Here is a 27,741-nt window from a genome sequence, read left to right on the forward strand (position 1 = left end):
TAGCCAGTAAATAAGCTACCATAGTATTGAAATGTACCATGATGTTCTGCATGTAAGTTAGCCGGTAAATATTCTACCATAGTATTGAAATGTAGCATGATGTTCTGTATGTAAGTTAGCCAGTAAATAAGCTACCATAGTATTGAAATGTAGCATGATGTTCTGCATGTAAGTTAGCCAGTAAATAAGCTACCATAGTATTGAAATGTAGCATGATGCTCTGCATGTAAGTTAGCCAGTAAATAAGCTACCATAGTATTGAAATGTAGCCTGATGTTCTGCATGTAAGTTAGCCAGTAAATAAGCTACCATAGTATTGAAATGTAGCCTGATGTTCTGCATGTAAGTTAGCCAGTAAATAAGCTACCATAGTATTGAAATGTAGCCTGATGTTCTACATGTAAGTTAGCCAGTAAATAAGCTACCATAGTATTGAAATGTAGCATGATGTTCTGCATGTAAGTTAGCCAGTAAATAAGCTACCATAGTATTTAAATGTAGCATGATGTTCTGCATGTAAGTTAGTATTATTCAATCTGCATGAACGTAAAAGTCTTCCTGACTTCCTCTCCAGTGGTATGTGGCATTGTTTGCCAGCAATTTCCCAGGACAAGATTAAGGTGTTTACTTATTCGGAATGGTCTTTTAAAATTAGAACTCGAAAACGAAAGTAATCGGGTTATGAGTCTTTGAAAAACCAATTCTCTTTGATAGCTGAGGATGTAGCCATCTCATGTTACTAGGTTATTGGCAGAAACATTCTGTTCACCACCTGCTTCCAGCTTCCACAAGAATCTGTGATTACAGTTGTATAATATAATTGTTGGGGGCACAAACTCAAGGTTCAAGTTTCACATGTAACCAGTGTTAGCATTGTCAGAAGCCCACTGTTTCGGAAGATATAATTTGGTATTTGCGTGCGTATGTGGGATGTGCAATTTCTTTTGTGTGATAATACATGTGGCTTCAGGCAGATGTTTGAGAACTTAGGCTTCAAAGTCCAGATGTTCCAGATGCATTTGGGGAATGGTTTGTACACGCTTAAGCAGAGCTTGGTGTTAATAATTAATTGATAATGCTAATTAAACTGTGCTGCATTATTGTATCAATCAAGGATCATCTTGAGTGCACGTCTTTCATCCGTTATCTTTATTTCTTACGTAAAAATGATGCTTAATCAACAACAAAAGTTTGAAAATGATAAATTCTATTAATTAATTTAGGAGACTTTCATGTATTTTTTTTTCCAGTGCTATCTTTCATGCTGTTTCTCACACTTTTATGCCTTAGACAAAATGCTTTTATTTCAGTGACTTTTTTTTTTTGTTCTTATATATATACATAAAAAAAAAAATTGTCTCGTCTACAGCTATTAAAATCTTTCATTTGTTGCCTTTGAGCTGCTGGCGATTTTTGCAAACGAAAGAAACGAACAAATAGACATACTTTGTAATTTTGTTGCTTCATCGTCATGGCAACCACTCCACATTACTATGGTTTATTTCCTTTGAGCTGTGTTATGATAGTGTTGTTCACGGCAACACCAAATCTATTTGTCAATCATAACTAACTTCTGTATTAATTCATGACATTGTTTCTGTGCTTTACAGTGTCTGCTTTCATTGATGGAACACTTGATTAAATGGCAACTCTTTCGACGAACAATCTCAAACAAATTCAAAATCGTATGCATGCATATAGAGAAATTGCCTTAGCAGCTTTTAGTTGCGATGAATGGATTTGCTCTAAACGTGCAAGTTTAACGTTGTGAAGTTTGTCAGGTTTGGAAGAAAGAATTCTAATCCTGATTCCCGAATCCTGATTCTAAAATGTACATGTACTCACTAAAATATTTGATTTATTTGAGTGAAATAATGTGACAAAAAGTCCCTGTCATTCAGAGATGTGTGACTGCCTTTAAAGATGTACAATAATTTGTAGAGAAATAATTTTCACAGTTTTATATAGCTTGCATCTTTAATGACACAGACAAATCATTTTGATAATAATTAATGGTTGAAATCGGGAGGTTTTGTATTAAAGCTACAGTGCCTTTCAAGGGGCTGGGATGTATTCTAATTTTTGTTAGGGATCCCATTCTTCCCGAACGGGATCCCTATTGTAATCGTTCTGTTTTTTCTTATTATTATTATTATTTTTTTTTTTTTCACCGACATTGTTAGCAAGGAAACTTTTACACGGTTCAACATAGAAGTCCCATATTTTGCTCAAATATTCTGGCGGTGAATATCTCGGGACAAATTCTCCAATTTTTTGCTATGTCACGTGGTTCGGCCGCCATTTTGAATTTTGTGTAAAACCTTTAAAAACATTCTTCTCAAGAATCACTGAACCGATTGTTTTCAAATTTGACATGCAACTGGAAGGTCACGAGTTCTTGAAAGTTTGCAAAAATGGTTTACTTCCGGTCAAAACTCTGGAAGCTCGCCATTGGTCGAATTTGTGACGTCACAAAAAGTTCTGAAATCTCAATTGTTCTCAACGTATTCTGATGTATCTTGAGCTGCTGATTCCGAATCTGCTTGTATTTTTTTGCATATCTATGTAATTTTTTGAGATATAAGCAAAAAACTTGAAAAAGTTACGTAATTTCAATGACCTGTAACTCGAGAACTATGGAAGCTAGAAATGTGCAACCTGCACCAAATTGTAGCCCAAGACATGCTCTTTTGAGCATTCGTCAACAGATTTGAGCTCCGATCAATAGTTTTCACGCTAGAAGCGTTTAAATGACAACTCCGTTTTTTGTTTAGAAAAAGATGGGAATCCTATTGCTTTAACATGGAGTTGGATGGGGACTGGACTGGGTTTATAGTATTTGACCTGATGCTTTCGGCTACACTGTCCGTGATCTCCCGAAACGGTTGTAGGATGACATTCAGGTATACAGTACTCTATTAAATGACGTAGAATTCTAACTACAACAGCAAACGAAGTGGACCTGCAAAAAGTTAGCTTTGTTTTGCGCAGGCCTTGTCTTCTTTACTATACGCTAACCAGGCCAGGGTGATTGACTAACATCGCCATGTGCCCTGGTCCAGGTGTGGACTTTCTAACAACGGCCTAGATATCAGTAGAGCTGTGAATCTGTGCATGGCAGGTCGCTTATTGAGACATAAAAGTACAAACTATGATTTTTCTGCTTTCTCTCGTTTCTCTTACCGCTGACGCCTGTCAGTCAGGTCAGAGTTCGATCCGAGCTTAGCCAATTTGTCAGGCGATGAAAATGTTGTCAATTTCAAGGTTTTAAGTAGGCTGCTAGGCGTAGTTGGATGTTCTGATCACGAGTCTGGTGTTTTTTTCTTTCTCCAACGCACGGTTTTGTCGCCAATTGCTATGAAAGTGCGAAAAATTGCAATTTTAGAATATGTTTGGAGGTCACGTGACACAAAATCGCTGCAGCTGTGGAGGTGAAAATGACTGAGTGCAAAGGCCTATATGGGTACTGTAGGCGTGCGGAAAATCACTGAACTGTCATAATAAATGTGGGAGTTGCAGGGCTTGAAAAATTGTCCAAAGGCCGATTGGCTATGTTTGGCACTTTGACGTCCCCATGTTATATGAAGCATTTTAAATGCATTTGCGACAAGGATGAACACACGAACATTGTAAGCATGCTACCAGACGTCTGATCATGAATCTGGGCTTATTTTTTGATGGTGGCGTACCGTTTTGCCGCAAATTGCGATCACAACGCGAAAAAGCGCAATTTTTCACCATATTTGGAGGTCTGGTGAGAGAAAACAGTTACAGGCGTAAAGCTAAAAATCGCTGAGTGCAAAGCGTTACACATGTACTCTATGGCTGCTAAAACTCTTTGATCTGTGTCAACAAACACAGGACATGCACGTTTTCAAAGAATGTCCTAAGGCAGATTTACCACATTCGGCACATTTACATGCTGTTACAAGGGCTGTGTATTATTGGTTGGGGAAAACGTCATCGATCCGATCCGGGATCCCGGCCTAGGATCTGCTATTCGCAGATCCATTCTAGTTTTTCTTGTTTTCTTTTTCTTGCTTTTTTTTTTAAATTATTAAATATAATAATATTTCAGGGTATACTTGAAGTTAAAAACTTCAGTATTTTGTCAGTTTTTAATTTTTTCCGTATAGATGTATCCAAATCTGTCCATGTATGACTGAATAGAATTTGTCAAGTGAAAAGCCTTGTGTACATAAGTACTATATTTAGGGTGAAACTTTGACCCAAAAAGTGCATTTTTCGATGGAGGCAAACGTTTTAAAGTACACTAATTCCTCAATCTTTACACATATGAAAGATCCACTTTCAGTGCAAATTAAATGTGCATTTTATATTTGATTTTGGAAACAAAACTGTATGTTAGTTGGATTAGCCAATATCAGGGCTAATCACAAAGAGTGTAACTTTATCAGACTACCCAGAAAAATGCCTTATAATATGCTTAATTAAACACTTTTGCAGACATGCAAAACAGTTGAGGAATTATAGTATGTATCAAAATCCATTCATGCATGACCCTGGACATAATTTGTGAAGTGAAAGGCTTAAGTACTGGATTTAACCCCCCAAAAAAGTGCATTTTTAGATGCAAATAAAGGTGGTAAATTATTAACATTACTGCGCAGATTATAGTTACAATTTTCCCTTTTATATTCCTACCTTCCTGTTCATGTCAAAGCATTTATCTACGTAAAGAACTGATATTAAATATTATTATTTATGGAATATCCCTCTCTGTTAATTTGTTTAATAGCGTGAATTTTCATTAATGATCATTGAAACCTCTTCACGACACAATGCAGCGCGAGACTGGAGGATTAAATTACACTGAAGGTCCACATGACAGTAGAATGCACCATTTCCTTCTGTGATGTAATGCAGTGCGTGTGTACTTCATATGTGCATAATGGACACCCATACACTTATAATTTTGACTTAATAAATGGAAGAACGAATGAGTTCACATCTTTGGACCGTCTTGATACAGGTGGGTTTACAAGTTCCCCATTATATAAATTTATTTATTTGACTGGTGTTTTCATTATAGTGGGCGGAAACCGGGCACAGCCCCTGGGAAACCCACGACCATCCGCAGGTAGCTGACAAACCTTCCCACTTATGGCCGGAGAGGAAGCCAGCATAAGCTGGACTTAAACTCACAGCGACTGCAGTTCCCAATTATATAAAAACCCGCCATACAGTCTGGAACAAATTGAATTGTACACGCACAAATGGTCACTGATTTTCCTGGTGCAGTGGGTATCTGTTGATTGACTCCACCGTATGCGTGTGTTCATGCATTCTAAATTAATATGCACAGAAAACTACAATAGCTCTTAAAATGATCTGGTAATTCCCACTGACTCTTTGTTGTTGTAGTGCTGAAAAAGTGTTAAGTGTGACATAAAATCCAATTTATATATATATTATACATTCACATGTATAAAATAGGAGTGTTAAATAGAGCTGTGTGTGTTTTTAAATGGGTTTGACAGAGTAGTAAAATGAGCTTACCTTTGACGCTGATTATACTTCTGAATTGCTTGACATATGTACAGGTAGACAGCTTTGTATTGCCCCTTCAGAGCTGACAAGTCAACTATTGTGCACCGCCCACTGCGGTTAATAGGTGTAAGCTATCTGTCATGATATTCCCGTTCCTCTTCCTTGATGCTTTGAAGCAAAGAACCATAGGTGGGGTAACAAAGGTTTTCCAGCTGTGATTTTTACCTGCCGGGAATTTTTCTCATACCTGTGACAGTTGCATTATTGATGACCCCTCAGCCACTTAAAAGCTGCACACGTGCGCTTTTATGTAATTAGAACACCTCCTCGCACCTTTGCTCTTAACGAGATTTAGGGCCGCATCACCCATTATTAATCTCTCAGCATGTTCTCTTCGAAACAATCCTGTCACACAAGACACATAGATTTCTCATCTTTTCACGTTGTCAAACTAATCCATTCTATAGATGTTAACGTTCACATACAGTTGTTCTTGACTCACTCTGCGGTTCCATTCATGCTGTAGCCTGAGCTAGCGTAGCATGTGAGGCGGCAAACCAAGATCGACCAGGTTTTCCCGCGGAACAGCAGTCTCTCCTGCCCTGTTGGCTGATCACCCTACGAAGCTAAAGTGTTACGCTATGCTCTGAGAGATCCCCATAGCTTCACGCAGATCGCTGTGTTGACAGTGATTCTACCACAGATTGCACGTCCGTCTCTCTCAGGGACGCTGAAATCAATATGCCTTGTGCGTGGTGCCAGAGACCATTTAAGAGCTACTGTAGTTTTTTGAGAATCACGGAAGCTTTAGTATGAATACATTTTTTTACCCTATTTCTTGTAATTTTTTTCTGACGGATATAAGTATAGTCTTACATTTCTTTCTCAGTTTTTTTTTTTTAGGAAAGCAGATATGAATATGTTGGTTATTAGATGTACTAACCACATGAAAACAACGAAACTAAATATTAATGCTACAATTTTGTGTATAATAATGGTCAAAAAGAAGCAGACCAGGTGTCCCAAAAATGAGGAGAATTAACATGTGGTAAACTGTAGGCACTGATAAGAGGTTTTACGCCGTACGTAACACCATTTCATTCATACATGTACAACACTGTCCAGCATTATGGTGGGAGCAAACTGGGCACAACCCTGGAGAAATCCCTGTCCAGCCGCAGCTTTCTGGCAGACCTTCCTACGTACGACGGAAGAGGAAGCCAGCATGAGCTTGACTTGAACTCGTGGTGACCGCATTGGTGAGAGGCTCCTGAGTCAAATCGCCACTAAAAGATAACTTACATGTATATACAGTACATGATAATAGAGTGACTGACTGAGTGCTTGGGGTTTAACATCATGGGGTTTAATGTTGTGCTTAACAATTTTTCAGTTATATGACGACGAAGGAATCCTTAGAGAGCATGTAATGTGTCTCCTTGTTGCAGGACGGATTTCCACCGCTCTTTTATCTGTTTATCTGGATAGTTGCACTATCCCTTCTTGCTGAATGCCAATCAAGGGACCAGTAAGAGAGTACATGTACGGGGAATCAGACTTAATTTGTTCTAAACTGTACTGTACCAGAGCTTTTAATTGGATTGCGCCGTCACGAGATATCAATGACATTCTTACTGTAATTGGGGACACAGAGACTGGAGGATGCATGATTTTGGGAGTTGCTGTTTTTACACTCAAGACATATGGCTATCAGTGGTACGAGATGACTATGGTATGAGGAGACCATGGTTTAAAATTACTGTGGTACGAGGTGACTAGGGTATAAAATGATTATGGTACGAGGTGACTACGGTACAAGATGACAGTGGTATGAGGTGACTATGGTACAAGATGACTGCTACAAGATAACTATGGTATGAGGAGACCATGGTTTAAAATTACTGTGGTACGAGGTGACTAGGGTATAAAATGATTATGGTACGAGGTGACTACGGTACAAGATGACAGTGGTATGAGGTGACTATGGTACAAGATGACTGCTACAAGATAACTATGGTATGAGGAGACCATGGTTTAAAATTACTGCGGTACGAGGTGACTAGGGTATAAAATGATTATGGTACGAGGTGACTACGGTACAAGAAGACAATGGTACGAGGTGACTACGGTACAAGATGACTGGTATGAGGTGACTGCTACAAGTTGACTGTGGTAGGAGGTGACTACGCTACAAGTTGACTGTGGTAGGAGGTGACTACGCTACAAGTTGACTGTAGTATGAGGTGACTATGCTACAAGTTGACTGTGGTATGAGGTGACTAAGCTACAAGTTGACTGGTATGAGGTGACTACACTACAAGACGGCTATAGTATAAGGTGACTGTGGTACAAGATGGCCATGGTTTGAAGTGACTATGGTACGTGGTGGCTATGGTACAAGATGACTATGGTACGAGGTGAGTATGGTACAAGACAACTATGACTGTATACTGGAAATCATAAAACATTTTGTTTACAAATGTCAGTGATTTACAGTGTTGTGCGAACTCCTAAAGTGATAACTCAAATAACTCCTGATATGCTGGACCCTGACACAGTGCTATGGCAAAGGGGTAAAAGTAAATCATGGTAGTTTTCAGAAACCTTGTGGAGTATGTTTTCTGTGTTTAATGGAGGTTCCCAATATAAAAACCTGGGAAATGGAACTCTTCTGCAATAGGAGGACAGTTCAGACTACAAAGGAACAAATTATGCGTGTAGACTGATGTGCTAAATTGGAATTACATGGACATGGGAAACTGATGACAGATATTTCTCTCTGAAATTAGTTTTGACATAAAATACAATTGCATACACATATTGGTTGCATAATGAGGGCTCTCAGTAGACAACCCTTCACCGGATAATGATGTGAGGTGACTTGCATATAGGCTTAACCCGAATAATCGGTGCGTCTGCAGTTTTCATTGTGGATGAACAATGTCCTTGTTGTGCGTGGTTATGCTTTCGGACATGTTGGGAATTTATAGGTTTGTAATAGACTTTCTTCAGTTTCATTCATGGGTATATTTTTGGAGATGTCGGGGATTTTTTAGAGTCGGGAGACCTGCACACCTCACTGTCAGTGGCCAGTGGCTTTACCGCCATGCAGGGTTATGAAACTGGATTGGGGGTGGGGGAGTGGGGGTGATGGAGGGATTGTATGCTAATCACTCTCTTCTCTCATCTTGCCGCCAGCTCAAATCGTGCGAAAACAAACGACAGTAACTCATGTGTGAAATTTTAGGTCCATTACCGGAAAGATTTCCAGACACAGATTTGAATGGTATTTCCACTGATATAAGCTTAGTTCAGGTGCAGGTTTTTGTTTCAGCGTGTCTGTTTTCAGAATTTGAGAACCCCCGTGTCAAAAGGAAACGGGGCCGATGTGATCTTTGAGATCGAATATCACTAACTGTAATGAAACCATTTATATAGCCTGGTGACATTTTTTTTGACATTTGCTAGCAGGCATTTTTGCCTGGATGTAAAATCATTTTGAAAGGATCTGTCAAGTGTGCAAAACATTTTGCCTCCATCCAATGATGTGCAGCAGACTTCCAAGTGTCTTGAAGAATTACCTTTACATATTAAATGATTTCAAATTCTTTGCCCAACATTTGGTCTCTGATTGAACACGTACTGCTGGTTGCTTACATCATCATAGAAAATTCCAAATTATATTTATAGCAATAAAAGATTCTTCGGAGTCTGGGAAAAATCTGTTTCTATAATTCTTTACATCAGACTTCCGTTAAGAGTCTTCAATGATTATCTTCAAACATTCAAGGGATTGAAAACTCTGTAATGGATTTATGTTCTTTCTTTGAACACGGGTACGTGACTGATCACCAGCTTATAAAAGTTTAGACTTTCTCTTAAATAACAATAAGGCTTGACTTAATGAAGTGGAAAACCAAGCGCTAGTAGACACATAATGCATTAATATTTGATTTTTTTTTTTTTTTTATTACGTGCAGATTTAATCCCGACCTTGATCAGAGAATGCCTAGATGTTCTAGTTCTCATTATTCGTAAGGACTAGGTAGCACATACACAATGGGATAACACATTTTAAAACAATAATGGTTTTATTGAGTTTAAACATCACACAGACGATTTTATCAAGAAATCTAGATTTAGTTATCGATCACCACAAGGTCGTTTCGATATTTTGTCTGACATCATATTCACCCGTGTAGATTCTTTTTAAACATTATAACTCTGAAGAAACATACCTTGTTGCTATGTTGCTGTAGGGGGCCTCCGTATTCGAGTGGGTTAGCACGCCAATGCGGCGCAATGGCCCAGGAGCCTCCCACCAATGCAGTCGCTGTGAGTTCAAGTGTAGCTCATGCTGGCTTACTCTTTGTCGGTATTAAAGTGGGAAGATCTGCAAGCAACCTGCGGTTGGTCGTGGGTTTCCCGCAGGCTCTGCGGTGCCCAGTTTCCTCCCGGGCGCCGTCATTTAAGTGAAATATTCTGGAGTATGGCGTAAAACACCAATCAAATAAATAAATAAATTAGACATACTCCATATTCACCCAGGTATCTACTACTGTGACTAAACAGTATACACCTAAAGAAACAGATCTTAAGTGTTTCTATCTTGCTATAAATGTGTGCGTAGCTTTCTTATGCAGTTCATATACACCATGTACATGTTTGTTTGATTAAGACCTCAGTATATAGACTCAGTGCATACGCTGGTCAATTGGCCACGGGGCAATCTACAAACGCTGATCAATTTTATCTAATAAGGCCAATAATGGCAGACTCGTAATGAGCGGGTATTTGATTTACACCCCCTCCCCCTCTCCCTCTCCCTGATTCCCCACGCTCACGGCACAACTTACTGCCAGCTAATGTGGTAGTAGTGGTGCCAATGTGGACGGACATCCCTTCATTTATCGCCACTTCACTTTGACCAATCAAATTTGTTCACTCACGCACTCCAGCTTGTTTGTAACTGTCTCTTTAATATAGCTGAGCAGAGAATAGATTAGTCATGTTATTAAGTCAATGAGATATTGCCCCAAGCCCTTGCCCAGCCTATATAAGTACGTTACCTAGCTATCCTAGGTGACCTGAAATTTCATCCATGCCTATTAAAATTGCTCATTTTTCTGGATTCTGAGAGTTACTACTGATTTTAGGAAGGTGTTTTTGAGGTTGGTTTTAGGACATTGGATGATACCCTTACTTAAGGAGGATGTAAATTTCAGTATCAGTCACTGTTAATGGTAGTATGTTATGGCATTTTTTTTTTTTTTTTGCCTCTGAATAATACACATTTTTGGTCTAATTTATAGGTCATTGAGGGTATATATAGGCTGTAGTGTGGTGTTCTAACCAACATCTTTAGTCATGAAACCTAGCACGCTAGCGCAGCGAAATGACCCAGGAGTCTCTCACCAATGCGGTCGCTATGAATTCAAGTCCAGCTCATGCTGGCTTTCTCTTCTCCGTACGTGGGAAGGCCTGTCAGCAACCTGCGGATGGTTATGGGTTTCCCCCGGGCTCTGCCTGGTTTCCTCCCACCATGATTCTGGCTGCCGTCATATAAGTGAAATATTCTTGAATACGGTGTAGAACACAAATCAGATAAATAAAAAAATAAAACTATATGTACCAATGAGACCAAAAGGTTCGTTAGCGTATCTATTATCTACTCTAACTACACTCAACCTTTTCACATGAGAAAGAGCCACTTTATGTGCAATTTATGCACATGTTTAATTTGATTTTAGAGACAGTACAACATTTGTTGGCTTCAAGGCTTCACAAAAATATAATTTTATCAGACAACACAGAAGAATGCCTTGAACACACAAACATGCCTTACACAATACCTTACAAACATGCCTTACACAATACCTTACAAACATGCCTTACACAATACCTTACAAACATGCCTTACACAATACCGTACAAACATGCCTTACACAATACCTTACAAACATGCCTTACACAATACCTTACAAACATGCCTTACACAATACCTTACAAACATGCCCTACAGAAACCTTACAAACATGCCTTACACAATACCTTACAAACATGCCTTACACAATACCTTACAAACATGCCTTACACAATACCTTACAAACATGCCTTACACAATACCTTACAAACATGCTTTACACAATACCATACAAACATGCCTTGCACAATACGGTGTTAACATGCCTTACACAATACCTTACAAACATGCTTTACACAATAACGTGCAAACATACCTTACACAATACCGTGCAAACATACCTTACACAAACCTTACAAACATGCCTTACACAATACCTTACAAACATGCTTTACACAATACCGTGCAAACATACCTTACAAACATGCCTTACACATACCTTACAAACATGCCTTACACAATACCTTACATAATACCTTACACAATACCTTACAAACATGCCTTACACAACACCGTGCAAACATGCCTTACACAATACCGTGCAAACATACCTTACACAATACCGTACAAACATACCTTACGCAATACCTTACAGACATGCCTTACACAAACCTTACAAACATGCCTTACACAATACCTTACAAACATGCTTTACACAATACCGTGCAAACATATTTTACACAATACCTTACAAACATGCCTTACACAAACCTTACAAGCATGCCTTACACAATACCTTACAAACATGCCTTACACAATACTGTACAAACATGCCTTACACAATACCGTACAAACATGCCTTACACAATACCGTACAAACATGCCTTACACAATATCGTACAAACATGCGAGAAAAAGGTTGAAGAACTACAGCAGTGTACAACTGTGTGTCTATTATGGGAGGCTTCTGGACGTCTTGCTCTGCTAGGCTACGAAAGCCTGATGAGGGAATAGAGTTAAATGTGGGTAGTTTATGGATATGATGACAAGCCGATATGGTCATTTTTCTACAAACTGAGTCTGTAATCTGATTTCCCAGGCATTCAGCTGGCAAGCCACTGGCTCACCAGTGACTCACTACTAACAGGCTGGTGGCAGCCCACATGTACTTGATAGTATACAGACTATTGTGGCACACTACTGCCACAGCACCTGAAATGTATACTGCTAAAATTTACATAGAGAATTTAACTTACAGCAATTATTATATGCTCATCACATAATTCTTTACCATGATAGAACAATTTCAAAGTGGCTCTGTTTCCGTTGGCATGGTTGGTGCGCTGGAAGACAACCATGAACGGATTGTGTGGTTGCAATAAAGAAATAGCGATTTCAAATCGGTTTCATCTTTTATCTATTTATTGAATTGATGTTTTACACCGTACTCAAGAATATTTCACTTATACGACGGCAACCAGCATTATTGTGGGAGAAAACCGGGCAGAGCCCGGAGGAAACCCACGACCATCTGCAGGTTGCTGACAGGCCTTTCCACATACTGGGTTTCATCTTTTTGAAACGTGTATATCTGAAGAAAGATACAAAATACTATCGCATGGGCCCTTTAACAATTACTATTAAAGGAAAACACATCTAATTCTATGCATTTTAGGTATTTTAACTATTATACTTTTTAGCATTTTTCTAAGTGAGCAAATTTAATCAAATAGTTACTGTAACAATGACTTTAGTTAATACTTTAGTTAGTAGTTCACTGGCTGTTAATATTGTCTAAACTTCATGTAATAGCCATGTACCTTCCACAATTGAGATTAAAATTCTCTAATATTTTCTCTATTAATTAATTTCCTCCTTAATCTGGTATATGGTTCACCACTTGTCACAGGAAATTTGCCGGATGCATTTGTCAAAATAATGGCGTTGCTCATGTCGGGATGTCAGGAGAATTGACTTACTGGGTTCATCAGGGTGAAACCAGTTAGCTGGCCGTGGGATAACGGAAGATGAATCACATGAAATGAAGGATGTGACACTAATGTGGCATCCTCTAATAAAGAGGTCCTTTAGAGGGTAGCTGTCTAGAGGAATGACTGTCATAGACCAAATCATCATGGAAGCACGGGTCTCTGTTTCTCTTGGATGTAGGACAATGTCCTTGCCAGGATTGGAGACAAACCTGTACATTCATGGCCTGAACGAGGGCATTTAAAGTGAAAAGCGTTTAGGATAAAATTTTCATACTGTTGTGTTATGTGTGTGTACAAGAGAGGTGTAACTGAAGGCTTTGTGAATTGAAAGGGTGCCAAAACTAATTGTCAAGATCAATCCCAGGGGGCTGTTTCTCAAAGGAGGTCGTAACGTTAGGCCAGCCTAATCACCATATCACATACTGAGAGCATACCTCGCTTTTGCAATTGCGACCGGTCGTAACGTTACGACCCCTTAGAGAGAAACAGCCCCTGATGTGTGTAATATATCTGGCTAAACGGTTATGCCAAAAGTTATAGCACCTACTGTAGTTTTCATCTGAATGTTTCCATGCTGCGTTTTTATATTGACCATGTTCTAGGGAGACTGGCCATCATAGATTATCTTCTGTGTCTACTCGTGCTGCTTAATATTTAAAGGTAAATGACAGGCACCTCTCAGTGCCGCAATTCTTCAAGCATTCAATATTTTCTAGGCATTTGCATGTCGGAGGCAATAATTGTTGGTAGACCAAATTATCACAGCTGCCTCACATGTTCCCGTTTCTTATGGTGTAATTTATTTCCTTCATAGTTTGTACGAATATGTGTGTAATCACTAGCTGTACGTGGGAAGGTCTGTCAGTAACCTGCGGATGGTTGTGGGTTTCCTTTCCGGGCTCTGCCCAGTTTCCTCCATCATTATGTTGGCTGCCATCAAAAGTGAAATATTCTTGCGTACGGCCTAAAACAACCAATCAAATAAATAAAATAAATAATGACTAGCTAAGCTGGTAATTAAGTGGGATAGGTCAAAGTTCAAGAACATTAAAAACTTTGTAGATATTTTAGACATAAATCTGCATAATACATATATTATACATGTAAATTAATTGGGTTTTTGTTCGGAATCCTTTTTAATAATAGTCCTGATACTAATATAGTACCTCTTGTGCCTTTGAGCTCTGATCTAAGTCTGTAGACAAGCAATCAATTGGGTTGTGCAAAATTTTTGTAGGAGTTGGATAATATCAGTGGATATAAACAGTCATTATGCCAGCTTTTGACTCAGTTTCTCTTTGATGATGCATGTAGTCCTCGTGCAGGCATGAAGAAGTTTCACTTGCTGTTCAAGTAATTCATCAACCAATGAATTCTTTCAATTGTACGTGCACATGAATAATTGATATGTCTAGAAGAATTTATTTATTTATATATTGGTGTTTTATGCCATACTCAAGAATATTTCACTTATACGATGGCGGCCAGCATTATGGTGGGTGGAAACCGGGCAGAGCCCTGGGGAAGTCTAGAAGAATAACTATATATATATGTGTATATATATCAAACAGTCCAGCTCATGCTGGCTTCCTCTCCAGCCGTACCTGGGAAGGTCTGCCAGCAACCTGCAAATGGTCGTGGGTTTTCCCCAGGCTCTGCCCGGTTTCCACCGTAATGCTGGCCGCTGTAGTATAAGTGAAACATTCTTGAGTACGGCGTAAAACACCAATGAGATAAATAATAAATACATGTATACATGTGTATATCAAGCACAGATAATGACTTGCACTCTTTATGACTCCATCTGGTCAGGACTGAAAAATTGATAAAGTTGATGTAAAAAAACAATACCCCAGTTAGTTCCCACCATAAGCTGGCAGCAGTCATATAAGTGAAATATTCTTGAGTACAGCGTGAAATAACAATCGAGTAAATAAATAAAGACAAAATGTTGAGGTCATTGTGTATTGTCAGAAGTCCATTACCTAGAAATATGCGACTTCCCTATAGCTAGTCTCCACGGCACATTACACATGTTATGTCATCTGGAGAAGCAAGGGCCACCTGGTGGAGAAACATGCCAACCTTTTGGGTGGAAATTATCTACTGAATCATGGGAAATCTAATGTGAACGGCTCCTACAAGAACTGGCCACAGGTTGAAATCGAAACTCCACATTTAAAAACTACGATTTTGCTAACCAGTGTTGCTATTTAGAACCCATTGACTATATTTATATATCCAGGTAACTCTAAAACAGTTACTATCAAAGACATTGTTGTCCTTTGACAAAACTCTGTTGTAGTGATTTTTTTTTTAAGTCTATTGCAACACAAGAGCATTTGGAACATTTTACCTGCCAATTTACCGAAGGCAAGTAAGCCGCCCCACCCGAGCCATTATACTGATACAGGTCAGCAAGTCGTTGCACTATCCCCTTCATGCTGAACGCCAAACAAGGAAATTACTTCCTCTTTTGAGGCCTGTGACTCGACCCAGGGTTAACCCTGGTTCTTCCGCTCCCGAAGTGGACGCTCAACCAACTGTGCTATCAGGGCCAGTCTGTCAATGAGTATGAAACTGTGTTAGTCTGTATGGTATTACAAGCACATGTACACGTCTAGCAAGGATTGACGCTTTAACGGACCAACTGATCATGGCTGGTTGAGTCATGCACATGTACACGTCTAGCAAGGATTGACGCTTTAACGGACCAACTGATCATGGCTGGTTGAGTCATGCACATGTACACATCTAGTGAGGAATGACGGTTTAACGGACCAACTGATCATGGCTGGTTGAATCATGCACATTTACACGTCTAGCGAGGAATGACAGTTTGACAGACCAACTGATCATGGCTGGCTGAGTCATGCACATGTACACGTCTAGCGAGGATTGACGCTTTAACGGACCAACTGATCATGGCTGGTTGAGTCATGCACATGTACACGTCTAGTGAGGATTGACGCTTTAACGGACCAACTGATCATGGCTGGTTGAGTCATGCACATGTACACGTCTAGTGAGGAATGACGGTTTAACGGACCAACTGATCATGGCTGGTTGAGTCATGCACATGTACACGTCTAGCGAGGAATGACAGTTTGACAGACCAACTGATCATGGCTGGTTGAATCATGCACATGTACACGTCTAGCGAGGATTGACGCTTTAACGGACCAACTGATCATGGCTGGTTGAGTCATGCACATGTACACGTCTAGTGAGGAATGACGGTTTAACGGACCAACTGATCATGGCTGGTTGAGTCTTGCACATGTACACATCTAGTGAGGAATGACGGTTTAACAGACCAACTGATCATGGCTGGTTGAATCATGCACATGTACACGTCTAGTGTGGAATGACGGTTTAACGGACCAACTGATCATGGCTGCTTCAATCTGTCTTGGTTCTCTTTGATGTCTGATCATCAACATTTGCCACGTTCAAAGCAACAGGTGGAAAGCCAAGCAGCTGACGTGTGAAGTGTTAAAAGTACCTGCTGTATGTATGTGTAATTGATCATCCGATCAAATACATCCACGCTGCATACTTAGGCATGTCTGCAGCTTAATAATGGTCATCATAAGCAGGGCAGCTAATTGCATGTACGTGACTGGTTTCATGTTCTCTCTTTGGTGTATTGCCAGTTAATATAAGAAAGTTTAACGTTACAGTCCGTTTTCAGACAAAGCAGTTGATGGTAATGAAGGTTGAGGGGCCTGCGTGGACAAGGTGATTAGCGTGCCGGCACCGCGCATTGACCCAAACACATCTTCTCCGACCATATGTGCATGGCCTGTCAGCAACCTGCAGATGGTCGTGGGTTTTCCCCGGAATGTGCCCGGTTTCCTCCCACCATAATGCTGGCTGCTGTCATATAAGTGAAATATTCTTGAGTACGGCGTAAAACACCGATCAAATAAATAAATAAATCTCTGACGAAATCAGCATGGCTGCTTGAGTTCATGTGTCTCTGTGGTGTATGATACACAACTATTAACTATGTTTACAGTTAATCAAGTTGGATTGACAACTCTGGCATGCCTGGCCAAGCAGTTTAGGGAATATAATAAGCACCTGGCAACATGCTGTGTTAATTTCTTAAACCAATCGTGCCCTGATGCTGCATATTTTCACATGTTTTAGGGAATGATCTCAGCTGCTCCCAGGGTGTGTCTTTCCCTTTTATGTACAGTATGGTTGATTTGTGGCACAGTCTTGTCGGATTGTGTAAATTGACTGCGTGGCCAATTAGCATAAAATGACACGAGCCCAATTAGAGTTTATAGTCCAAGCTGTAAATTTAGCTACTTCCTGAGCAAAAAATGAGCATTGGCACCAAACTAAATTTGTACCAACATTATTGTTCCTTTCTCAACACCTCCCCCTCCTCCCCGCCTCCCTCCCTCACATGTATGTATAGTACCTCGACCTTTTCACAGTTATGAAAGAGCAAAGTTCAGTGCAATTTATACACATTTTTAAGTTGATCTTGGAGAAATACATTTCACAAGAAGCGTAATTTTTGTTGGTCTACACAAAATAATGCGTTCAGAATCTACTGGAATAAACACACATGTATAGTTTCACAGTTATGAAAGAGCAAAGTTCAGTGCAATTTATACACATTTTTACGTTGATCTTGGAGAAATACATTTCAGGGCTTCACAAGAAGCGTAATTTTTGTTGGTCTACACAAAATAATGCGTTCAGAATCTACTCGAATAAACACACATGCGAAAAGGTTGACAAATCACACAGTAAAGCCCATCTGCTCAGTGCAGCTTTCAAGCTTCCAAAAAAGGTCTGTACAGAACTCGTTTCAGTATATGATATATTTGTGTTGACAGCAAGCGTATCTTTCCGAGTTTTTTTTAACTTGTTTGTTTATTGAAATGTTAGTGATGAATGCCACTTTTTCTGTGCCTGTTTTTGGGGGGGGGGGGGGGGGTTGGAATCATCTGGAAAGCTGATCTGTTTGATGTATGATGCATTAATTTTAATTGAGGAAATGATTAAATCAGATTGAAAACTCACCAAGGAAGAAAATCCCTGCCCTAGCTGACTCTCCTATGCATTAAATTTTACCTTGGTACATATTTATGCAAGTCTTCAAGAAATTTTGGCCATTATCTTTGACCAAATCGACAGCTTGGGTGGCCTAATGGTTAGAGCATCTTCCTCAAAGTCAGGAGACCCAGGATCAAAACCGAGTCAGGTAATACCAAAGACTTTATGCTTGGCCGAGGTTAGAGCAAGGAAACATGACTGGTTGGCATGGTGACAGTATAATATGACTGAGTGAGGTGTCATGTGGTGTCTTCGGCATGATACTTCAGTGGCGGCAGAACTTTGGCGTCATGGACTCTCCCTGCCAAAAGAAAACACGCTGAATGCATACGCACACACACACACCTAATGACTCCTCGTCGCCATGTGAAAAATTGTTAAGTAAGACGTTAAACCTCAAGCATTCATTCAATCTTTGACCAGATCAGCAAGGTTTGCATGGTTGCTTGGGATCATGTCTTTCCTTTGATGATGTAGTCCGCAGAAATTTTCATAGAGGCAGCCAAGTCAGCTTGACCAATGGTCAAACTTCAGTCAATAATAGGCACCTGCTGTGTTAATTTCCTCAGTGAATGGAGGGGCCGAGGTGGTTAGTGTGCCAGCGAGGCACATGAAATGACCCAAGAACCTCTTAGCAATACGGTCACTGTGAGTTCAAGTCCAGCTCATGCGGGCTTCTTTTCTGATGGTCGTGGGTTTCCCCCAGGTTCTGCTCAGTTTCCCATCTGCCCTAATGCTGGTTGATGTCGTATAAATGAAATATTCTTGAGTACGGTGCGATTTAAAACACCAATCAAATAAACCAGTAAATAAATTGATAGCTCGATAAGAAGAAGGGGTAGTGAGACATTGGGTGTGCTGGATTCATCCATTATAAAGGTGCTGCCATCATAATGCAGCATGTTTTTGACATTTATTGTAGTTTTTTAATAAAATGGAGAGCAAAGCAATCTTCATTCGTCAATCTCACATGCTGCTTTATTGTACAGTATGTTTGACGTTACATACACATTTTATTTATCTACCACAAGAAACGTCAATCTGAGCAACATATGTTTATATGTTTATTGGAAAATTCAAATCGATAGCCATGCTAAAAAGTTGGGCTTAAGCAAACCGTATTTATAGAATGGGAAAGAACAAAAAATAGAATAGTAACTCTTTGGAAATTGACTCAGTTAAGTTTTAATGTTGCGCATATCATTTTCTTTCAGTTTATTTAGCAGTTAAAGTTCATGTTTGATGACATTTTCAAAATTGTGATTGTTGCATAATTGTTATTATTATTATTCACGGGAGTAATTTGTTCACTTAATTTTTTTTTTTTTTTTAGCATTTTCTGTGGAGGTTTCCTGTTTTATAGGAGCACCACCAATGGCTGGTTTTTCATAAAAGTTAGTGACAATTGAAATTTACTGTATGGTCATTATGAAAATTACCTCAGCTGTATGAGTTCGTGTTTTTGTTGGTGTTGACATGTATTTGTTTGTCTGTCTGTCTGTCTGTCTGTCTGTCTGTCTATATCACTACAAGGATTTGGATGAAATTTTATGCAGAAATGACAAGGTCTTTTAGTTGGGCGAGAGACCATCAAAATCCATTTTATTTTGGTGGTGATTCGAAATAAGATCTAGATCGAGGAATTTTGAAAGAAATCTTAACAATTAAAACATACATTTGCCACAATATGTAGAGATGAACTCATAATGCCTTGGCCATTTGTCTGTCAAGTGATTGAAGGAATATTGGTATATTTTTGTAGAGGCGATCAAGGTTTCCTTTCCTGGTCTGCCTTCTACAAGTACATAGTCCAGGAGACAACATCTTTGTTTGAATCAGGTGTGTAAATCTGATTTATCTGATTGGTGTTTTACGCCGTAATCAACGACATTTCACTTATACGACAACAGCCAACATTATGGTGGGAGGAAACCCATGACCATCCACAGGCTGCTGGCAACCCACATGCGGCGAGAGAGGAAGCCAGAATAAGCTGGATTTAAACTCAGAGCAACCGCATTTGGTGAGAGGCTCCTGGGTCATTACGCTGCGCTAGGGCGCTAACCAACTGAACCGCGGAGCCCCTCAAAGTGTTCATAAGAACTTTTTTTGATATCAGTTTCAAAGTACCTTTAACATGGTTCTTTAATCGAGTGTTTATAAGAATCTTTAATAATTGCTTGGATAGTAATCTTTGGCTTATTTGCATCTTGAAGTTTATTTGAGCAGCAAGAATTTGATTATTCTACACACTTTAGACCATCACTTTATTATTATTTTTATTATTTTGTGTGTGTGTGTGTGTGTGTGTGTTAATCCTTTGTTAATCCTGGGATACTTCTGCTACCAACACGGGTAAGGGTTTCCTGGTAAGAAATTAATTAAACTTCACCAAAAACTCTTCAGGTGGATGAATCAGTCAGAAGTTTTTAAGGTGAATTTCAATATCTATGTGGTAGTGGATGCACAATTGCATGATCCTGATTGCCTGGTAAAGGTACAGTGCAGATGGATGAAAGTTTCTACCTTAATTACATGTAGGTATACACGTACGCAGTGTGTGGTCACTATAAGCATTGACTAGCTGCCACGAGGCTGATTTCGATAATAGAACTAGCAAAGATGTGAATTTCAAGATTTATGTGTATTTGTGGCAAAGGTGCAGCGATCGGAATGATCAAGAGTCTTTGCAGTTCATCGGGGCAAACCTGCGGTAATGATTGACAGACTGTCGAGCATTTGTCTCCATGGCAATCACCTGATTAATACACGAAAGAGAAAGTCAATTTGTCGCAGGCCTCATTGATGACCGAGGTTGTAAACACAATTTTCTCGTAGCCGACTTAGGTCTTGGTTTGGAGGGGTTCTTGCTGTTGATTTTGTTGGCTCAGGGGAGTACTGGCGAATGAATCAGGGATAACGAGCAGTATTGACCGGGTTCCCGCGCACGACTGACGGTTAACGAAGGAGGATAATTGATGGAGACGCTTGTGGGTTTTAATTTGTGTCCACTGAATTACAGTAGTGGATGTTGGGACTAAAGGCATAGCGGCCTGTACATTTCGCTTTACTTGATCTTGGCAGAGTGTTGAGGTGGCCAGTTCATCCACAATTTTTCAGGGGGCCACTTTCTCAAAGATGACATACTTGTGCCATATCACCCACACATAGGACAACTGTACGTTGATAGCGACGTACAAAATATCGTACGACAAAAAAATGTTTTACGCCGCTTTTTGAAAGTGGCCCTAGGAGTTTGGTATTAAACAGTCACATAGTAATAGAGCAAAATGTTCCTGTACAGCTTTTAAATGGAGAATGACCCCCACCTGAAAACCTACCCCACCCCTCAAATGAACTCCTACATTTTAGCATCTGTCTATATTACATGTACATATATACACCTGTGAAAGTCATATTTTCTTGTTTAGAATGAGGTATGCAATGTAGATGTATGTTCACCAACAAGTGAATGCTTTGGTGAGGAATCTTTTTGAAAAATCATCAGAGAGTTTTTTACTCTAGCCCCATCGTGAAAATGGATCCTTGGATTTAGCATTTTTTCCACAATCCCATTTCTGCCTTAAAGGTGGAAAAAACATAAACACTTAGAGTTCAAATGAAAGAGTGGAAAAAACATAAACACTTAGAGTTCAAATGAAAGAGTGGAAAAAACATAAACACTTAGAGTTCAAATGAAAGAGTGGAAAAAACATAAACACTTAGAGTTCAAATGAAAGAGTGGAAAAAACATAAACACTTAGAATTCAAATGAAAGAGTGGAAAAAACATAAACACTTAGAGTTCAAATGAAAGAGTGGAAAAAACATAAACACTTAGAATTCAAATGAAAGAGTGGAAAAAACATAAACACTTAGAGTTCAAATGAAAGAGTGGGAAAAAGTTTGTCAGTTAGGTCTTAAATTTTTTTCTTTAAGGAGATTTTTCTATGGCAGGTATTTGGGACCACATTTTGGTATATACAATACATATAGGTACACTTTAGTGTAATATTGTTATAAAGTGCTTATGTTTAATAATTGTACTAGAATTTGGTCTTTGCAGCTAACAGGTGTGTTCAACCAGGATTTTGATCGTATTGTGTATTTAATATATTCATAAATGTATTCATAATTCAGATTAAATCTCTGTATATAAACAACACATTTACATTCAATAAAATTATTACACATGTATGATATGATTTTTTAGAACATTACTACGCAACAATGGTAAATACTACAATAATACGTGTACTCACCATGCAAAAATATGTTCAAATATACCTTTTCTCCAGAGAAGAAATTGAAAAAATATTGAAGTTCATATTTATAAATAAGTGTGGCACTATTGTTGTTTTCTACTCCTTAAAACCAAAATGTGAAATCCTATCTTTTGAGCCTTAGGGATTTAAATTTTAACCACCTCATGATGTTATTTTCTGTGCTGAAACTTACAATTTTCCAATAGAATACCATCCCATGTTCCAAGCAAACCTCAAAACACCTTTCGAAAACAAACAGAGCTGCCAGGGGCATAAAAAATGGACAAGTTATAATCATGGACAAAATTTATGCAGGTCGTTTAGGGGTAAGTGTCTGAACATGCTAAATTTTACACCATCATCCTAAATGTTACACACATGCTAAATGTACACCATCATGTTAAATGTTACACACATACTAAATCTACATCATCATGCTAAATTTTACACCATCATGCTAAATGTTACACACATGCTAAATCTACACCATCATGCTAAATGTTACACACATACTAAATCTACATCATCATGCTAAATTTTACACCATCATGCTAAATGTTACACACATGCTAAATCTACACCATCATGCTAAATCTTACACCATCATGCTATATCTTACACCATCATGCTAAATGTTACACACATACTAAATCTACATCATCATGCTAAATTTTACACCATCACGCTAAATGTTACACACATGCTAAATCTACACCATCATGCTAAATCTTACACCATCATGCTAAATCTTACACACATACTAAATCTACATCATCATGCTAAATTTTACACCATCATGCTAAATGTTACACACATGCTAAATCTACACCATCATGCTAAATCTTACACCATCATGCTAAATCTTACACCATCATGCTAAATATTACACACATACTAAATCTACATCATCATGCTAAATCTTACACCATCATGCTAAATCTTACACACATGCTAAATCTACACCATCATGCTAAATCTTACACCATCATGCTATATCTTACACCATCATGCTAAATCTTACCCACATGCTAAATCTACACCATCATGCTAAATGTTACACACATACTAAATCTACATCATCATGCTAAATCTTACACCATCATGCTAAATCTTACACACATGCTAAATCTACACCATCATGCTAAATCTTACACCATCATGCTAAATCTTACACCATCATGCTAAATCTTACCCGCATGCTAAATCTACACCATCATGCTAAATGTTAAACCATTATGCTCATGTAAGTGTAGCTTTTATATCAGACATATCACAGAGAAATCATGCTCATGTACATATGTAGAACTAGACTTTAAATGTATGTGCAGTTGATTTGGCCTTATATATATATATATATATATATATATATATATATATATATATATAACAGTAGTTTAAATTTGAATGGCAGGCAAAACCAGAGTACATTGAGTCTGATACAACCTGACAATCTCCAAGTTGTAGCCAAAATAGCGAGAGCTGTGTTGATAACGATTTGAGATTTGCCTACAACCTCACTAACCATTGGCTGATCACCTGAAACAGTTCATAATGATTTTTTTTTTAAAGAGCTACATGTACTACAGTGTCAAAACCCATATTGTTTTAAGAGCTACATGTACCACAGTGTCAAAACCCATATTGTTTTAAGAGCTACATGTACCACAGTGTCAAAACCCATATTGTCTTAAGAGCTACATGTACCACAGTGTCAAAACCCATATTGTCTTAAGAGCTACATGTACCACAGTGTCAAAACCCATATTGTCTTAAGAGCTACATGTACTACAGTGTCAAAACCCATATTGTTTTAAGAGCTACATGTACCACAGTGTCAAAACCCATATTGTTTTAAGAGCTACATGTACCACAGTGTCAAAACCCATATTGTTTTAAGAGCTACATGTACCACAGTGTCAAAACCCATATTGTCTTAAGAGCTACATGTACCACAGTGTCAAAACCCATATTGTCTTAAGAGCTACATGTACCACAGTGTCAAAACCCATATTGTTTTAAGAGCTACATGTACTACAATGTCAAAACCCATATTGTTTTAAGAGCTACATGTACCACAGTGTCAAAACCCATATTGTTTTAAGAGCTACATGTACTACAGTGTCAAAACCCATATTGAGCAGGGTTAAATGATGAGATAACCTAAATTGCTTTCCTAAATTGAAAAAAAAAAATAAAAATTATAATTAAAACTGCTCTTGTTAGTTTTGCTGCCGTATAGTCACTATACATCAGTGTTGTACTTTCAAATGTTCAAGTCGCCACGATATGGCTGAAATATTGCCGATGATGCGTTAAGCCATAATCATTCATTCAAATGCTCAAGTCGCCACGATATGGCTGAAATATTGCCGATGATGCGTTAAGCCATAATCATTCATTCAAATGTTCAAGTCGCCACGATATGGCTGAAATATTGCCGATGATGCGTTAAGCCATAATCATTCATTCAAATGCTCAAGACATCATTCATGTCAGCAACCTGCGGATGGTTGCAGGTTTCCCCATGGCTCTGCCCGATTTTCTCCCACCATCATGCTGGCCACTGTCATATAAGTGAAATATTCTTGAGTACAGCGTAAAAGACCAGTCAAATAAATAAATAAATAAATCAAGACATCATCCAAGCATAACCATCTTACTCGACATCACATACGCCTGATTGAACATTATCACATCACATCACACAAAGTTTACAAAAACTGACAAACATTTTGTGTTTTTTTTAGGGCTCTTCACTTAAAGGGCTTAGATAGTGTTATTCTCTGTTAATCCTTTTGAACTGTAATGTTAGCTTTGTTCCGATTCATATTATTTTATTATCTCCACCCATTGGGACTGAAGTAACATATGAAACTTTGTGCAAAATGAGGCTGTAAGGTCCCCAGCTGTTGAATTGAATTCGAATTAAGCTTTTTTGGTAATGTGATAGTACAATAAATCATTCTTGTCTCTAAATCATGCAGTATATACAGTTTCAGTATAAGATTAGATTGTCTCATGATATGCAAATTGTTTAGCTTCCTACACATGCATGTACATTACAAGACATATGTACCCTAAATTAATTCAAATTTTGTTTGTAAAAGTGACACTTTTTTGAAGCAAATAAATATCACAAATATTAATTTTGGTGCTGAAACGTATAATTTTCCAGTAGAATATCATCCATGTTCCTAGCAAACCTCTAAACACCTTTCTAAAATCAACAGAACTATCAGAATCAGGAAAAATGGGCAAGTTAGTCATGGACAAAGTTTGCGTGTAGCGTGCACAAGGAGCAGCTGCGTGTAGCGTGCACAAGGAGCAGCTGCGTGTAGCGTGCACGAGGAGCAGCTGCGTGTAGCGTGCACGAGGAGCAGCTGCGTGTAGCCTGCACGAGGAGCAGCTGCGTGTAGGGGGCACTAGGAGCAGCTGGGTGTAGCGTGCACGAGGAGCAGCTGGGTGTAGCGTGCACAAGGAGCAGCTGGGTGTAGCGTACACGAGGAGCAGCTGGGTGTAGCGTGCACAAGGAGCAGCTGGGTGTAGCGTGCACAAGGAGCAGCTGGGTGTAGCGTGCACAAGGAGCAGCTGGGTGTAGCGTGCACAAGGAGCAGCTGGGTGTAGCGTGCACAAGGAGCAGCTGGGTGTAGCGTGCACAAGGAGCAGCTGGGTGTAGCGTGCACAAGGAGCAGCTGGGTGTAGCGTGCACAAGGAGCAGCTGGGTGTAGCATGCACAAGGAGCAGCTGGGTGTAGCGTGCACAAGGAGCAGCTGGGTGTAGCGTGCACAAGGAGCAGTGGGTGTAGCGTGCACAAGGAGCAGCTGGGTGTAGCGTGCACAAGGAGCAGCTGGGTGTAGTGTGCACAAGGAGCAGCTGGGTGTAGTGTGCACAAGAAGCAGCTGGGTGTAGAGGGCACAAAGAGCATCTGGGGTGTAGCATGCACAAGGAGCTGTTCTAGTGCAGTGAAAGAAAACTGAATGAAAGGAGCGTGATTAAAATTGTCATACCATTGAGTTTGTAGGGGTGAAAAAAACGAGCACAAAAGCACTGAGCAGGCATTCAAATTTGATGTCATCCATAACTTCCATCCTAGAACTTCTGTGTTTGACAGCATTTAATTCAGTCAGAAGCATTAAAAAAAAACTATAGTTTGAGTGATCTAAACTCTACATGTATTTGGTAATACGTACAAACAAGAAAACAGTTTAATGAAGAGCAGATAAGAACTTGTATTTAATATAGTGTATCCTGAGTTGCTTCCCTTGTTCATTCCTGTTGTCATACACAGTCCTGGCCATGCAGTGAAAGATCGAGGTCCAGCTCTCTGCTGAAGAATATAAGTCACACATCATACACCACTGTGATCTAATGATATTAAGACTTTGTTATCCCATGCACTACTTTGCGGTGGTCCATGATGGGTATTAATTTGGGTCTGTCTGTCCGTTTGTCACACTCTAGTTTCTGTGCAATAGCTACTCCAAATCGTGTGTGATTTTAATAAAGATTTTGTGCATATCGGTTCAGTTTGTGTGACACCTGCACGATACACGTCCAGTACCAGTTGGATCGGTCCATGCACGTTAGGGCAACCGTGTTGGAATTGATTTACTGATCACCTGTCTCACCCTTTCCAGAGACACAAATGACACATCTTTCCAGTTCACAAAACATTCATATTCTCAAGTTTCTCTTTCATTTGTGTACTCGGAATTACTTTTTATGTCATTTTGTACCACACACCCATGTTGTAGTGAATGGGATTAAAAATTGTTGCCTAACATTTTTGACCGGTGATATGATACAGTTGGACTTTTTTCTACCTTCAACGATCAATAGTTCAAACTGAAAAAGCCCCTATTGGCTGTGTAAAATTCTTCAAGTATTGTCAGATATTTCTAAAAGTTTTTGTTTATAGATTTCATTCATGTTGGGGCAGATCGTTTCAAAAACCAGCTTGATCCATGAATAAGTTTTGGTGTATATTTAGTAGAATTAAAGATCTACTGCTGCAGTTGAAATAAAAACACCTT

At 39.1% G+C, this 27,741-nt stretch overlaps 1 protein-coding gene across 1 annotated transcript in view; it reads left to right on the forward strand.

Annotated features, from left to right (window-relative positions):
* Positions 1-27,741, forward strand: part of LOC135462527 (centrosomal protein of 78 kDa-like) — a 107,755-nt gene that overhangs the window by 61,142 nt on the left and 18,872 nt on the right. The gene's annotated exons all lie outside the window — the stretch shown is intronic.

This window comes from Liolophura sinensis, chromosome 2 (genome assembly GCF_032854445.1).
Source record: "Liolophura sinensis isolate JHLJ2023 chromosome 2, CUHK_Ljap_v2, whole genome shotgun sequence".
Taxonomy (NCBI): domain Eukaryota; kingdom Metazoa; phylum Mollusca; class Polyplacophora; order Chitonida; family Chitonidae; genus Liolophura; species Liolophura sinensis.